Genomic DNA, 16168 nt, shown 5'->3' on the forward strand with positions numbered 1-16168 from the left:
ACAAGTGATACCCACATGCTGCTGGTTAGAATGAAGCTCCTCGCCCAAATTGCGTAAATAAATAGTTTGTGTAACACTTTGTGAATGTTAAAACTATCATGCATAACAACCTTCATATTTTAATATCATTCACAAGGAACCTTCATTAGTTATTTTTTAATTCCAGTAAGTAATTATTAAGTTAAGTTAAATGATTTTAAATCAGTATTGTGAACAGTATTGTTGCTGATGTCACTGACTGGGTTAGTCCTGTGCACCACAAGGCTGTATTAGTCTTTGCTGAGCTAAAGCTAAGGCATAATCTTCTGGCTCGATGGGGTTTAGTAATGCTATTCCTGACCATCACTGATGTGAAAAGGGTTTTATAAATGAAATGTGATTGATTTGATCTGATACATATCTTCAGGTATCAGGCAAAGTTACTCAACACGTTACAATGCCATCAATTGCTCTGACCTGGGTTCAAATAGTATTGAGCCTGTCTGGAGTGAGTGCCAGAAAGATGGGATTTACTCTTATGGGACTACTACAATATTTCCTTTGTGCCGGTCAAGCTCAATCACCGGCCACAGTGCGTTAGAGTATTTGAAATATATTATTGACAGCCAGGTCTGGTTCCAACCATTCTGCCCTTGTGGTCTTGAGCAAGTCACATAACCCCTAAACTGCTACCTGGGTACTGCTCTGAGACTTAGCTGGTGCTCCCAGACTGTTGTGTGAATTGTATGTCAGAGGGTTGGGTACTGTGACAGAAGAAATACAAATGTTATTTGTACTGATATATAAAGAGCTTTTCGAGGGGACTTATTTTTAACAAATAACTCATAAATGATGCTGACGAAATGTGTTATAATAGTTATGAATGTATATACAGTATATATATTTTTTACCTTTATTTAACTAGGCATGTCAGTTAAGAACAAATTCTTCTTTACAACGTCTGCCTACACCGGCCAAACCCGGACGACGCTGGGACAATTGTACGCCTTCACATGGAACTCCCAAATACGTCCGGTTGTGATACAGCCTGGATTCGAGCCAGGGTGTGTGTAGTGACACCTCTAGCACTGAGATGCAGTGCCTTAGACTGCCTTGCCGCTCTATGAACATCTGGAAAAAGTGCCATTCAAATATATATTTTTTTATTAATACAATTAATGAAGTCCAACTCCACATAAAACTAGAAATCACAAATCCAAGATAATTTCCTCCATTGTTGGGCTCACCATGTGGGGTCATTGTGACCCTCAATCATTGTTACCAGTTGATTACAACAATCACTTTTGTTAGAGATTTATAAACTGAATCAACCTTTAAAATAAACAACTATGTTTTGTAAAAAGATATGGGAAGTAGCACATGTGTGTGTGTGTGTAGGACTGTTAAATAGAAAAGGGATGACTGCTTACATTAGGCCATTGTCTAAAATTAATGAATGGCTCCAAAGTTAAGTCAATTAAGTACAATGAAGCACATTTCTGGCTAATTGTATTTGTCACCTAAACCGTTTACAATAAAACAAGGTCAGTACATAACTGTTATTATACTCTCAAACACCTAACCAGTTTTCCATACCACGTCAGTACCTGGGGATATATATTTTTTTAAGCTAAGTAACTCTGACATGCATTCCTCTGTCCCTCCCTTTTTCGTCACCTTTATCTTATTATCTTTGGTGCCTCCCAAAATATTACGTCACCTGAAAGACAGACAATTTGTGGCATCAAACCGGCCCTATAGTAATAGAAACTAGAAATACATTTTCATGACAGTATGCCTACTGTATCAACAATTGTAGGCTACCTCAACCCCATATTGTTATTTATATATATATATATTTTTTTGTTGTTGTTGTTGCTTTTTTGTGTTGCTCTTTTGCACCCATTATCTCTACTTGCACATCATCATCTGCACCTCTATCACTCCAGTGTTAATGCTACATTGTAGTTATTTTGCCTCTATGGCCTATTTATTGCCTTACCTACCTAATCTTACCACATTTGCACACACTGTACATAGATTTTTCTATGACTGATTGTAAGTTTGTGTTGTGTTATTGATTGTGTTGTTTGTATTGTGTTATTGATTGTAAGTTTGGTTGTCCCGTGTGTAACTCTGTGTTGTTGTTTTTGTCGCACTGCTTTGCTTTATCTTGACCAGGTCGCAGTTGTAAATGAGAACTTGTTCTCAATCGGCCTACCTGGTTAAATAAAGGTGAAATTAAAAATAAATTAAAAAAAAGCTTGAAATAGTTAACAGAACTAGAAAGATAATGAGATTTTAGAGTAGATATAAGCTAGATATTGTGATTGGTTAAAGACAAACAAAACTTTCCTCAATGAATATTTGGAGAAATTACAGAAATAGAAGTGTTTGCTATAGGTAAGTAATAACCTTTACTGTATAATGGAATATATACATGGAAAGGTTTGATAACATTTTTTAAAATAAATTGCACACAGTACAAAACATAGAAATACATAGAAATAGATCAAGGTAAAATGGTCTTATAAGATAGGATAAAAATCCCAAATTGATAATGTAAAGCAAAAACATTGAAACTTTGATTATGGTTATTATGTATGTGTTATATGTGAACACCATTACACTTTTGATGAACTACACCTACTATTCTGTCACAGAATATGGATAGGATTCAGAGTGAGATGCTGGCAGACCATTTGAAAACTTTAAATTACTTCCTCTTTTTTGAAGTAACAGTTACATGATTTACAGTGCCTTCAGAAGGTATTCATTCATACCTCTTGACTTACTCCACATTTTGTCGTGTTACAGCCTGAATTCAACATTGATTAAATAGAGATTTTACAACATTCTCAAACAGAGAATTAGTGAACATAAAAGTTCAATCAGGAGAAACAACAGGGATTATCTAGTCACAGTACATTTTAATGACCAAAAACATGACATTTCTACCTTTTAATTTTGAGGCATAGAGAAAGTCAAGATATCAGACCAGGGAGGTGATATAAATAATACTCTGAGCAAAAGAGAATGTTTTGGGATTTTCACCCTCCACATATGAAATGCCCATGCATGTTATGTAAATGTGAACATGAGTTAATGCCGCCACTTCAGATCACTCTGACGGTTTTTGTTGTTCAGTACCCAATGATTTATGAAAACTTCCTTGATAGGTCGATGTCCTCATTGTGATTTCACAGTCTTGTTTAATACATTTTATGTACACACTTTATTAGAATTATACGAATACTTATGAAATGCACGTTTTTATGCTAACATGCTTGTTTTCCGTAAACTCCAATCCCATTCAATGCATTGAACGGATGTGGGTGGAGCAAATTAAAAAAGTTCTGATCAAGGCCTTGAGGCCGATATGTAAAGCTTAATACAGAGCTGTCGGGATTTGGCCAGGGTTGTTCCGGGTTTTGGTCACTAGATGCCCCCATTGTGACGGTGGATTACGTCCTTGCATCGACTACCGGGGACTCAATGCCATAACCGTCCGTAACCGTTACCCGCTACCCCTTATGGCCACAGCCTTCGAGCTGCTCCAGGAAGCAGTTGTTTTCACTAAGCTTGACCTGCGGAACGCATACCATCTTGTGCGGATCAGACCTGGTGACGAGTGGAAGACCGCTTTCAACACGCCTACTGGTCACTATGAATACTTGGTGATGCCCTTCGGCCTGACCAACGCCCCAGCGGTGTTCCAAGCGCTCATAAACGATGTGCTTAGGGATATGCTTAACATATTTGTGTTCGTTTACTTGCATGACATCCTCATCTTTTCGAGCTCCCTTCAAGAACACACTAAGCATGTCAGACAAGTACTCAAACGCCTCCTGGACAGCCATCTGTACGTTAAGCCGGAAAAATGTGAATTCCATTCATCCCGAGTACAATTCCTGGGATTTGTAGTGGAACCCGGTCGAGTCCAAATGGACCCCAGGAAGGTAGGGGCTGTAGCGGATTGGCCCACCCCCAAATCCGTTAAGGAAGTTCAGCGTTTCCTGGGCTTCACAAACTTTTACCGCAAGTTCATCAAGAACTTCAGCTTGGTGGCAGCCCCTCTCTCAGCTTTAACCAAGGGTGGCAATGCAAGGTTTTTGTGGGGAAGAGAAGCTGAGACGGCCTTCCAAGGACTCAAGCAGCGCGTTCTCTCTGCTCCCATCCTGATACTACCGACTACGGATGAACCATTTGTGGTGGAGGTAGACGCATCAGAGGTTGGTGTTGGAGCTGTCCTGTCTCAGAGGGGTGAAGACAAGAAAATTCATCCGTGCGCTTTCTTCTCACACCGGCTTACCCCGACTGAGAGGAACTACGATGTGGGGGATCGTGAACTCCTAGCGGTTAAGATGGCATTGAAGGAATGGAGACACTGGCTCGAGGGGGCTTCTCACCCGTTTCAAGTGCTTACGGACCACAAAAATCTGGAGTATATCCAGCAGGCGAAGCGGTTGAACTCTAGACAAGCTAGATGGTCTCTTTTCTTCAATCGATTCCAGTTTATCCTCACCTATCGGCCCGGGTCGAAGAATCTCAAACCGGATGCCCTGTCCCGAGTCTACGCTCCTGCCATTCGAGATGACACGGACATGCCTGTCCTTCCTGCTGCTAAGATTGTGGCTCCGATCTCGTGGCAAGTTGAGGATACCGTGAGACGTGCTCAAGCTAGCGAACCGGACCCGAAAGGAGGTCCTGCCAATCGGTTGTTTGTCCCCAAGGCAGTGAGGACTCAGGTCCTTCTGTGGGGGCACTCCTCTCGCCTCACCTGTCATCCGGGCGTAGGTGGCACCTTGGAGTTCATCCAGCGTAAGTTCTGGTGGCCTACCATAAGAGAAGACGTTGCCACTTTCGTCAATGCCTGTCCCGTGTGCTGCCAGGGCAAATCTTCTCACCTCCGCCCTCAAGGACTCCTTCACCCTTTACCTGTTCCCCACAGACCCTGGTCCCATATCTCATTGGACTTTATTACTGGACTTCCTCCATCCCATGGCAATACTACTATCCTAGTCATAATCGACAGGTTTTCAAAGGCGGCCACGTTCGTCCCTCTGACTAAGTTACCTTCTGCCAAGGAAACGGCTGAGTTGGTAATTAATCATGGTTCCGAGTCTTCGGCATTCCTCAAGATATGGTTTCTGACAGAGGTCCCCAGTTCGCCTCAAGGTTTTGGAAGGCCTTCTGCCAACTCATGGGGGCTTCTGCCAGTCTATCTTCAGGGTACCATCCGGAGTCCAACGGCCAAACAGAGAGGATGAATCAAGAGCTGGAAACCACCCTCCGATGTATGACTCGTGACAACCCGTCCACATGGTCATCCTTTATTGTTTGGGCCGAATACGCGCACAACACCTTGCGCTCCTCCTCCACTGGTATGTCCCCGCACGAGTGTCAGTTTGGCTATGCTCCTCCATTGTTCCCGGACCAGGAGGCAGAAGTCAGAGTGCCTTCAGCCTTGAAGTTCGTCAGACGCTGTCGGCTTATGTGGAGGAAGACCCGTCTTAATCTTATGCGTTCCTCACAGAGGTACCAACAACAAGCCAACAGACGTCGCCGTCCCGGGCCTACCCTGCGCCCCGGCCAGAGAGTCTGGCTCTCCACAAGAGACTTACCTCTACGGGTGGAGTCTCGCAAGCTGTCCCAAAAATACATCGGTCCCTTCAAGGTTGCCAGGAGAGTTAACCCAGTTTCTTATCGCCTACACTTACCCAGATCCCTTAAGATTAATCCCACATTTCACATTTCATTGTTAAAACCTGTTGTTTTTCTCCCCTTGTCCCGGCAGACAGACCTCCCCCTCCGCCTCGTGTCATTGGAGGCCAGCCGGCTTATACCGTCCATCGGATACTGGATTCCCGCCGGGTGCAGCGGTCCTGGCAGTATCTGGTGGACTGGGAAGGCTACGGTCCCGAGGAGCGCTCCTGGGTTCCTGCCAAAGACATCCTGGACCCTGACCTCATTCGTCAGTTCAGGGCCCTCCACCCTGAGAGAGCTGGTAGGAACGTCAGGAGCCGTTCCTAGGGGGGGGATTCTGTCAGGATTTGGCCAGGGTTGTTCCGGGTTTTGGTCACTAGATGCCCCCATTGGGCTTTTTGACCTTATGTTTTTTCCCTTGTTCCCCATTGTTATTTGCACCTGTGCCTCGTTTCCTCTGATTGTATTTAAACCCTTAGTTTCCCTCAGTTCTGTGCTCTGTGTTTGTATGTTAGCACCCAGCCCTAGTGTTCTGTGTATTCTTGTCGATTCCGGTGGATGCTCTTGTGGAATTCTGTTTTTGTTTTTGAGGATCTCTTGAGGCTTTTTTGTGCTATTCCTACCATCTTTTGGATTTACTATTTTTGTATTGAAGGACTTCTCCTTTTTACTTTATTAAATACACCATCTTAAGTACTGCTGTGTCTGCCTCATCTTCTGGGTTCTGCTGATTATTCGTGGCTCAGTTGGTTAAGTGACTGTTTCTCACTCCGGAGACCCAGGTTCGTAACCGGGTCCTGACAGAAACACAGAGCACAGAACTGAGGGAAACTAAGGGTTTAAATACAATCAGGGAAAATGAGGCACAGGTGCAAATAATAATGGGGAACAAGGGAAAAAACATAAGGTCAAAAAGCACAATGGGGGCATCTAGTGACCAAAACCCGGAACAACACTGGCCAAATCCTGACAAGAGCAGTGATATTAGCAAGAGCAGTGTGCGTGTTTCTTATTTATGCTCATCTTTTGAGGAATATAGAAATTGGATTGGTAAACTTTTGATAGCCAAGATTACTTATGTTTTATAAGCAGTAAAATGCTGATTTCTCTTGAAATATTGCAACTCTAATGTGGAATATAATGTATTATTTTATGTATTATATTTTATATTTGAAACATCCACTTTGATGAACTACACCAATTACTTTTACAGAATATGTATAGAATTCAGAATTAATTGCTGGGAGCTGGCAGACCATTTGAACATTTGAAATGACTTTTCCTCTTTTATGAAGTAACATGATTGACGTGATGCAGTAATAGGCTGATTTCTCATGGACAAAATGCAATGCTACTGGATTTTACTCTGTAATTTCACTACGGTGAATAAATCCATGTTCACAGCAGTTATAGTGGCTATTGTGAAATTATTCACACCCTTGAAAACCTTCATTCAATGAGATGTCTTGCATGCATAGTTATTCACCCCTCTTGATCTGGCACAACAAAAATGGTTAAAGTGCATATATTTGCTTTAACAAGTGTCGTGGCATTTTTCTGCTTTACCAAATGAGGAGAGTTACAAACTACACACCAGTCAGAGTTATACTTAAATTACATATTTAATAATAATAAGAGCTTTGCAATAGCCTTTTTACACTTTCAATGATGCGCTATCTCTAATGAACCATTGAAAAGTGACTACAGAAAATTACATTATCACACTGCTGTAACATCTATTAGTTGAATTATATTACCACACTACTCTAAAAAAATGCGACTCAGGTGTGGTAATCTCAATAAGGTACTATAGGTAATATTTCAGTATTTAGGGAATCATTTCAGTATTTAATTTATGTAGCTATAAATTATAATTGTTTATTGTATATAATAAAGATGTAAAAAACTGCACCATGTTGATGAACGGTAATCTTGGAAATAATGAAATTGTGCACAATAAACAAATTAACCATTCATCTAATAAACCACAGTGTTTTTATGGTGGATTATCCTTGGAGTTCTGACCACAACTGCAGTTTACACAACTGCAGCTCCTACTACAACGACAATAACTGAAGCTCCTACGACAACTGTAGCTACAACTACAACAACTATAGGTCTTATGACAACCACAACAGCACCTTCTACTGCAGATCCTACTACAACAACGGTAGCTCCAATGACCACTATGAATGCAGTACCTACTACGAAAACTACAACTGCAGGTCCTGCAATGACAACTGCAGGTCCTACATTGACAACTGCAGGTCCTACAATGACAACTGCAGGTCCTACAATGACAACTGCAGGACCTACAATGACAACTGCAGGTCCTACAATGACAACTGCAGGTCCTACAACAACGATCTCCTTCGACCACTACGACTGAAGCGCCTACTACCAAAACCGCAAGTGAAACTCCTTATGATAAACACAACAGCGGCATCTGCTACGACAACTATAACTGAAGCTTCTAAGACCACGACAGCAGAATAATCTACGGGTACAATGACAACTGTAGCTCCTAAAACAACTACAACTGCAGCACCAACTAAGACCAGTACAACTGCACATCTTCAGGACCGACAACGATAACTACAGGTCCTACGAAAACTGCAGCTCTTACAAAAACTGTTGCTCACGAAACTACAATTGAAACTCCAATGACAACCACACCTGCAGCACCTGCTACGAGAACAACAACTGAAGCCTCTACAAAAACTACAACTGTAGCTCCAATGACAACAACTGTAGCTCCAATGACAACAACTGTAGATACTACTACAACTGCAGCACCGACTTCAACAACCACTGCAGCACCTACTACTACAATGACAACTGCAGCACCTACAACTGTAACTCCTTTGACAACAATTTCAGCTTCTATGACAATTCCAACTGCAGCTTCTCCTACAACATATAATTGGTAGAGTTTGATAGAAAACACTCTAAAGTTTCTAAAACTGTTCAAATAATGTATGTGAGTATAACAGAACTGATATGGCAACCCTGAGGACAAACCATCCCCCCCCAAAAAAACATGTCAGCCTACCACTGTTTTCAACAGCTGTCACTTTTAATATAAGGCGAAATCATTCCAGATTGCAGTTCCTATGGATTCCACTAGATGTCAACAGTCTTTAGAAAGAGTTTCATACTGGTGTTTCAAAAAATGAGCCAGAAATTGCAGTTTTTCTAGGTGGCTCCCATTTTGGCTGTAGTGTTTCCAAGCGCGTGGAAGAGAGCTCGTTCTTTGGTACTTTTCTCTGGTAAAGACAATAACGATTCTCCGTCTTAAATGTTATCATTTATTTACGTATTGGGGTACCTAAGGTTTGATAATAAATGTTTTTTAACTTGTTTGGAAAACTTTATAAGTAATGTTTCGGATACATTTTGTATGCATTTTGATGGAGTTTAAATGGGTGGATTATTGACTGAAGCGCCAGCTAAACTGAGTTTTTATGGATGTAAAGAAGGACATTATCTAACACCATTTGTGATGTATCTGGGACCTTTTGGAGTGCCAACAGAAGAAGATCATCAAAGGAAAGGCATTTATTATATCGCTATTTCTGACTTTCGTGGCGCACCTGCCTGGTGGAAATATGTTTTTCATGCTTTTGTATGCAGGGAGCTGTCCTCAGATTATCGCATTGTGTGCTTTCGCCGTAAAGCCTTTTGAAATCTGACACAGCGGCTGGATTAACAAGAAGTTAATTCCTTCTATAAATCATCAGGGAGGGAGGCAAATCCAGACTCAGAGGAGAAGAAACGACAGCTGCCGGGAATGATGTGGATGGGTAACCAGGCAATAGCTTACGGATTAACAAGAAGTTAAGCTTTATTTTGATGTATTACACTTGTGATATTATGAATGTAAAATATTTATAATTCTGTAGTTTGAATTTCGCGCTCCGCAATTTCACCGGATATTGACCAGCTTGGACGCTACCATCCCACCTGCCCATAAGAAGTTAACTGCACTGTGAATAGGTTGGACAATATGAGCCTTACAAACTAAAGCTGTAGAGATAAACAATAATGTATTGGTGATGCGGATGTGTGCCTCAAATGAGAGGTCACAGTAAAAATAAAAAAAGTTTCTGGTGGTGGGGATGCTGCGATGCTGTCATCATCCAGAGAAAGGGAGAATGTCCTCAGCCAGCTCTATGCACTCTTAGAGCCAATATGCCAAGACATGTTTTGCTGCAATTAAGTTTCAGGAAGTTCAACTGCATCCATCTCTTGATTGCATCTAGACAGTCTGCCAGTTTAGTTGTAACAGTATGTAAGAATATGTAAGAATATGTCGAAGATAAATACAACGCGGACACAGAGGACGAGAGGTCAATAGAGTAATAACGATTAAGGGAAATAGCGTTTTTTCTGTAATAGGGAATTATTGATCAATGGTTCAGAAAAATGGGAGGAATATGTCTTCTGAAATAGGATACTTGCTATTTGGCCATTGGTGTCACGTGTGCTCGCTCTATGGTCTCTAGGTCACCAGGCTGCTCATTATGGCACACACCTGTCACCATCGTTACACGCACCTGCGTGTCATCAGACACACCTGGACTCCATCACCTCCTTGATTACCTGCCCTATATATGTCACTCCCTTTTATTATGTTACTTTCACTCCCTGAACTTGCTTCCTGACTCAGCACACTCCGCCACCGACCTTGTTCGTCTTTCATTCACCCACGTGGGTATAACCAATGAGGAGGTGGCATGTGGGTACCTGCTTCTATAAACCAATGAGGAGATGGGAGAGGCAGGACTTGCAGCGAGATCTGCGTCACAAATAGAACTGACTTCTATTTTAGCCCTCGGCAACGCAGACGCGTTGGCGCACCCGAGCAATGTGGGTGCAATAATTGAATAATCTAGATTTCAACATTTATTTTGCCATGCTCGCGCACGCGATACGAGCCGTGTAGTCAGGGTATTACCCTCAGCACCTAAAGGATTGTCAATGCGACACATCATGGGAGAGCTCAAGACTGAGGTCGGTCAGATTCCCTAATAGTTTTTTCAGTTATTTTAGTAAATTGAACTGAGTTTCTTGCAAAATACAATGTCTTATTTTTTTAAATCTCATTATTATTTGGCCTTTGTAGTTCAGCAGCCTATTGAAATGTAACTGTTCCACAAAAAAATGAGTGATGGAGGAGAAATGTATACAGATTATGATAATTGTCACACCCTGACCATAGAGAACCTTTGTTTTTCTATGGTATAGTAGATCAGGGCATAACTGGGGGGTTTCTAGTTATTATTTTCTATGTGGTGTTCTAGTTTAGTTTTTCTAGGTTGGTGTTTTGTAGGATTCTCAATTAGAGGCAGCTGGCTATCATTGTCTCTAATTGGGGATCATATTGAATTAGCATTTTTTTCCACCTGTATTTTATGGGATATTGTTTTGAGTTAGTGTCTGCTACACCTCTTTGTTACGGTTCGTTGTTTCCTTCTTGCTTTATTGTTTTGTGCATTTCAAATAAATAATATCTGGAAACCATATTGCATTGCAGCTTGGTCTGATAATTATTCCAGTGAACGTGACAATAATAAAGAAAGATGTATGAACAATAGCCTTTGTCCAAGTGTTCTGACAAAATTCTACATTAAACTATGGAATGTCTGAAGAATGCAAAGAAAAGTTCTGCATCACAGCAAAATAAATCATGCTAAATCCATCGCGTCAAAGGGGCATTGTCCATTAATCAAAAACATTAAGGCAGCTTTATGAAAGTCACTAAATACAGCCTACTAAGTTACAACAAACCCGACTTGAAGTATCGACATGAACATTTGAATAACCTGCGCACTAAACTGCTGACCACGAATGCAAACTGTCAAATAATTCCCAAAACATAATGCATTGAAATAAATGGCATGCGATCACAGGAATTACTTACAATCATCAAAGACGCATACATTTTCATTGTGTTCTCGGGGTGACAGGTTTAACCGAACAGAAATCTAACTTGTACTGTTTTGGAGCAGAAAAACCTTCATACTCAGCATCAACGTCAATCGGCTGGCTAGGGTCTTTCTCCACCAGTCTTGTGAAGCTGTGCTTGGCCTGAAGTTGCTTCTTGATATTTGAAGTAGAGTTCTTCGCAGCTCACAGGCGCTTATCCCTGAGGCACCTTTTGCATTCCAATTATTGTTGTTCTCATTTTACCCTAACAATTAAAAATAATGTGAATACTTCCTGTTGTCTCTGCCATATTGCTAGCTATATTCCCGCCACAATGTTCTTGAAGAAACAGGAAGAGTGTGAGTTTAGGGGTGAGATTAGAACTTTTGGGGGGGCAACATTTAAAAAAATAAAAAGGAAATCATATTTAAAAGCAACAAGTTATTTTAAAAAGTAACTAATTACTTAAATCGAAAAACTCAAGCATTAAGTTACTTTGGAACATGCCACCCCCAAAACTAAGAAATGTACAGTGGGGCAAAAAAGTATTTAGTCAGCCACCAATAGTGCAAGTTCTCCCACTTAAAAAGATGAGAGGCCTGTAATTTTCATCATAGGTACACTTCAACTATGACAGACAAAATGAGAAGAAAAAAATCCAGAAAATCACATTGTATGATTTTTTATGAATTTATTTGCAAATTATGGTGGAAAATAAGTATTTGGTCACCTACAAACAAGCAAGATTTCTGGCTCTCACAGACCTGTAACTTCTTTAAGAGGCTCCTCTGTCCTCCACTCGTTACCTGTATTAATGGCACCTGTTTGAACTCGTTATCAGTATAAAAGACACCTGTCCACAACCTCAAACAGTCACACTCCAGACTCCACTATGGCCAAGACCAAAGAGCTGTCAAAGGACACCAGAAACAAAATTGTAGACCTGCACCAGGCTGGGACTGAATCTGCAATAGGTAAGCAGCTTGGTTTGAATCAATCAACTGTGGGAGCAATTATTAGGAAATGGAAGACTTGCAAGACCACTGATAATCTCCCTCGATCTGGGGCTCCACGCTAGATCTCACCCCGTGGGTCAAAATGATCACAGGAACGGTGAGCAAAAATCCCAGAACCACACGGGGGGACATAGTGAATGACCTGCAGAGAGCTGGGACCAAAGTAACAAAGCCTATCATCAGTAACACACTATGCTGCCAGGGACTCAAATCCTGCAGTGCCAGACGTGTTCCCTTGCTTAAGCCAGTACATGTCCAGGCCTGTCTGAAGTTTGCTAGAGAGCATTTGAATGATCCAGAAGAAGATTGGGACAATGTCATATGGTCAGATGAAACCAAAATATGACTTTTTGGTAAAAACTCAACTCGTTGTGTTTGGAGAACAAAGAATGCTGAGTTGCATCCAAAGAACAGCATTCCTACTGTGAAGCATGGGGGAGGAAACATCATGCTTTGGGGCTGTTTTTCTACAAAGGGACCAGGATGACTGACCTGTGTAAAGGAAAGAATGAATGGGGCCATGTATCGTGAGATTTTGAGTGAAAACCTTGTTCCATCAGCAAGGGCATTGAAGATGAAACGTGGCTGGGTCTTTCAGCATGACAATGATCCCAATGAGCCCGGTCAACGAAGGAGTTGCTTCGTAAGAAGCATTTCAAGGTCCTGGATTGGCCAAGCCCGTCTCCAGATCTCAACCCCATAGAAAATCTTCAGAGGGAGTTGAAAGTCTGTGTTGCCCAGCAACAGCCCCAAAATATCACTGCTCTAGAGGAGATCTGCATGGAGGAATGGGCCAAAATACCAGCAACAGTGTGTGAAAACCTTGTGAAGACTTACAGAAAATGTTTGACCTATGTTATTGCCAACAAAGGGTATATAACAAAGTATTGAGACAAACTTTTATTGACCAAATACTTATTTTACACCATAATTTGCAAATAAATTCATAAAAAAATCCTACAATGTGATTTTCTGGATTTTTTTTTCTCATTTTGTCTGTCATACCTACAGGCCTCTCTCGTCTTTTTAAGTGGGAGAACTTGCACAATTGGTGGCTGACTAAATACTTTTTTGCCCCACTGTATATGAAGTTTTTTTTTTTTTTTAAATCCCATATGGAAAAAAACATTGGAACCATTTAAAGGCTAGGTTTTATGGGCATTATGACTCATACTGTGTTACTCAATTCAGATGTGCCTTTTGTTAAGTAAGTCAGGTGTTAAATGAGGTGAAAAAGGAGACTGGAGTGCTGTCATGTATTGATGTGACGTACTGAGATAGGACGTCACCACGCCAGTAAAGGAATGTGAGGGGATTACAGACAGTGCTGGAGTAAAGACATGTTGAAGTTTACCTCTGAGTCTGGTTGATTAAATTCAGTATAATATCTTAATTTAGTACGAGTATAAGATTGAACAATGGCGACGAGCATAACGTTTGAAAACAATAGTTAAATCTGAAAATGTCAGTGTCGTCAAGATCGAAAACATTGTGCCAAAGTTTGACTGCTACAGTGAGCCTTCTTACAATAGGTCCACGCTGGACCAGATGGTTGATGACGTTTGAGCTGTTCGCGGATGGTAAAAGATTAATACTATCACAAGCCCATCAGACTGCTAAGTAGCAATCACTAATTCAGAGAGGCTGCTGCCCATATTGAGACCCAATCACTGGACGCTTTAATAAATGGATCACTAGTCACTTTAAACATTGCCACATTAATAATGTTTACATATTTTACATTACTCATATCACATGTATATACTGTATTATATACCATCTACTGCACCTTGCCTATGCCGCTCGGCCATCGCTTATCCATATATTTATATGTACAAATTCTCATTCACTCCTTTAGATTTGTGTGTATTAGGTAGTTGTTGAGAATTGTTAGATTATTTGTTAGATATTACTGCACTGTTGGAATTAAAACACTCACATTAACATCTGCTAACCATGTGTATGTGACCAATACAATTAGATTTGATTATTTTCCTACTTGGATGGCACTTCCAGAAGCTTGAGGACCAGATTCTCAGGATGGGTAATGTACTGTATAAGTACATATTCATTACAAGTAAGTACTCCTCAAGATACACTTAATTTGAACCAGCTAAATCCTGTGTAACAACTAGTAATTACATTGTATTTAGGCAAACATGACCTGTGCTTTGAAATAGTGTATTGTTTCTAATCTGGGATGATACCAGTGTTGCCAACTCCTCAGTAAGGAAAGTAGCTATTGGCTGTCCTAAAAGTCGCTAAATGACACCATCACCTAATTTGCATAATTGGCCATGTAATTGTGATATATGCTGTAGGAGAGAGGAATGACGTCATGGGAGAGACAAAAAGTGAGTAAAAACACCCCAAATATGTTTAGAACTCCAAATGAACTTTCTTCTGTTGATTCTTGTTATTTCCAACCCTCCTCCTTTGTCCGGCCTTGGGACTGGCAAAAGTGACCCTCTGGCGAAGTTACTTCGTTTTTTATTTGATTTATTTGATTTTTTTTAGTTTGTTTTGTTTTTTAACCTCATGGTCCACTTAGGAGCCTAATACAAGTCACATTAAAACATGAACATTTTTAACCATAACATTTTTTACATTTTTTTTGTATACAATCAACATTAACAATCTAAATGGACCAAAAAGAGACAATAGAAAAAACTGTCAATGGCAATGTGAGAAAATGATAGTAACTCGTCTGGCCCTAATTCAGGTAAATTGTTTTGTTAATGTAAATCACAAGATTTTTTACTAGTTGCTTTTTTGAAAATGTGTTGCTAGAGGGGTCTGAATACTCACTAAATATAGCAACAAAGTTGGATTAGATCTGTTTTCATAAACTCAGCATTAACACCATCTTCCATGTCATAGTATTCAAACATAAAACAAGGAGGATGTTCCTTGTTATGGATGTAGAGGTATGTTCAATAGAACAGATTCTACAAGAAACTCAAACACCTTTCAACGTCACGGGAGACGACAGGAAGACGTCAGGGAGTGATACAACTAATGAAAGAACATTCCTTTTTATCATATGTAATCTAATGACAAGCCAAACCAGTGTTTAATCAACATTGATTGTTTAGGGTGTGGCAAGTCACAGAACGGTGTAGTTACTGGTGGACGGCAACAGCTAAAACAACAATAAATAATTAGAAAACATTAAATCACAGTGAATCAATATCCAAATTGTGTTAAGTGTAAGTTGTACAATTCACATCTGATAAATATAATAATAATGATTAAACTGTCGACATCGAGCGCCGGAGAGGGGGAATGGGTGTAGACGTGACAGTTGGGATGTGTGCCAAAAACAAATCACGGGTCAAAACACTGACACGTGAGGCAACTTGCCAACACTTTTTGACTGGGGATCGTGCTCTTTGCAATATGACAGTACATTTTCTTTAAGATTAATACATTTCTACCAGAAGTTAGTTTAGTTTAATGTGGCAAGTAGCCGTTATATAAGCAGGATGGAGTTCTATGGAAATAATTCACTTCACAGAGGTATAAAGGAACGCATCAGA

Source organism: Oncorhynchus masou, chromosome 13 (assembly GCF_036934945.1).
Source record: "Oncorhynchus masou masou isolate Uvic2021 chromosome 13, UVic_Omas_1.1, whole genome shotgun sequence".
NCBI lineage: Eukaryota > Metazoa > Chordata > Actinopteri > Salmoniformes > Salmonidae > Oncorhynchus > Oncorhynchus masou.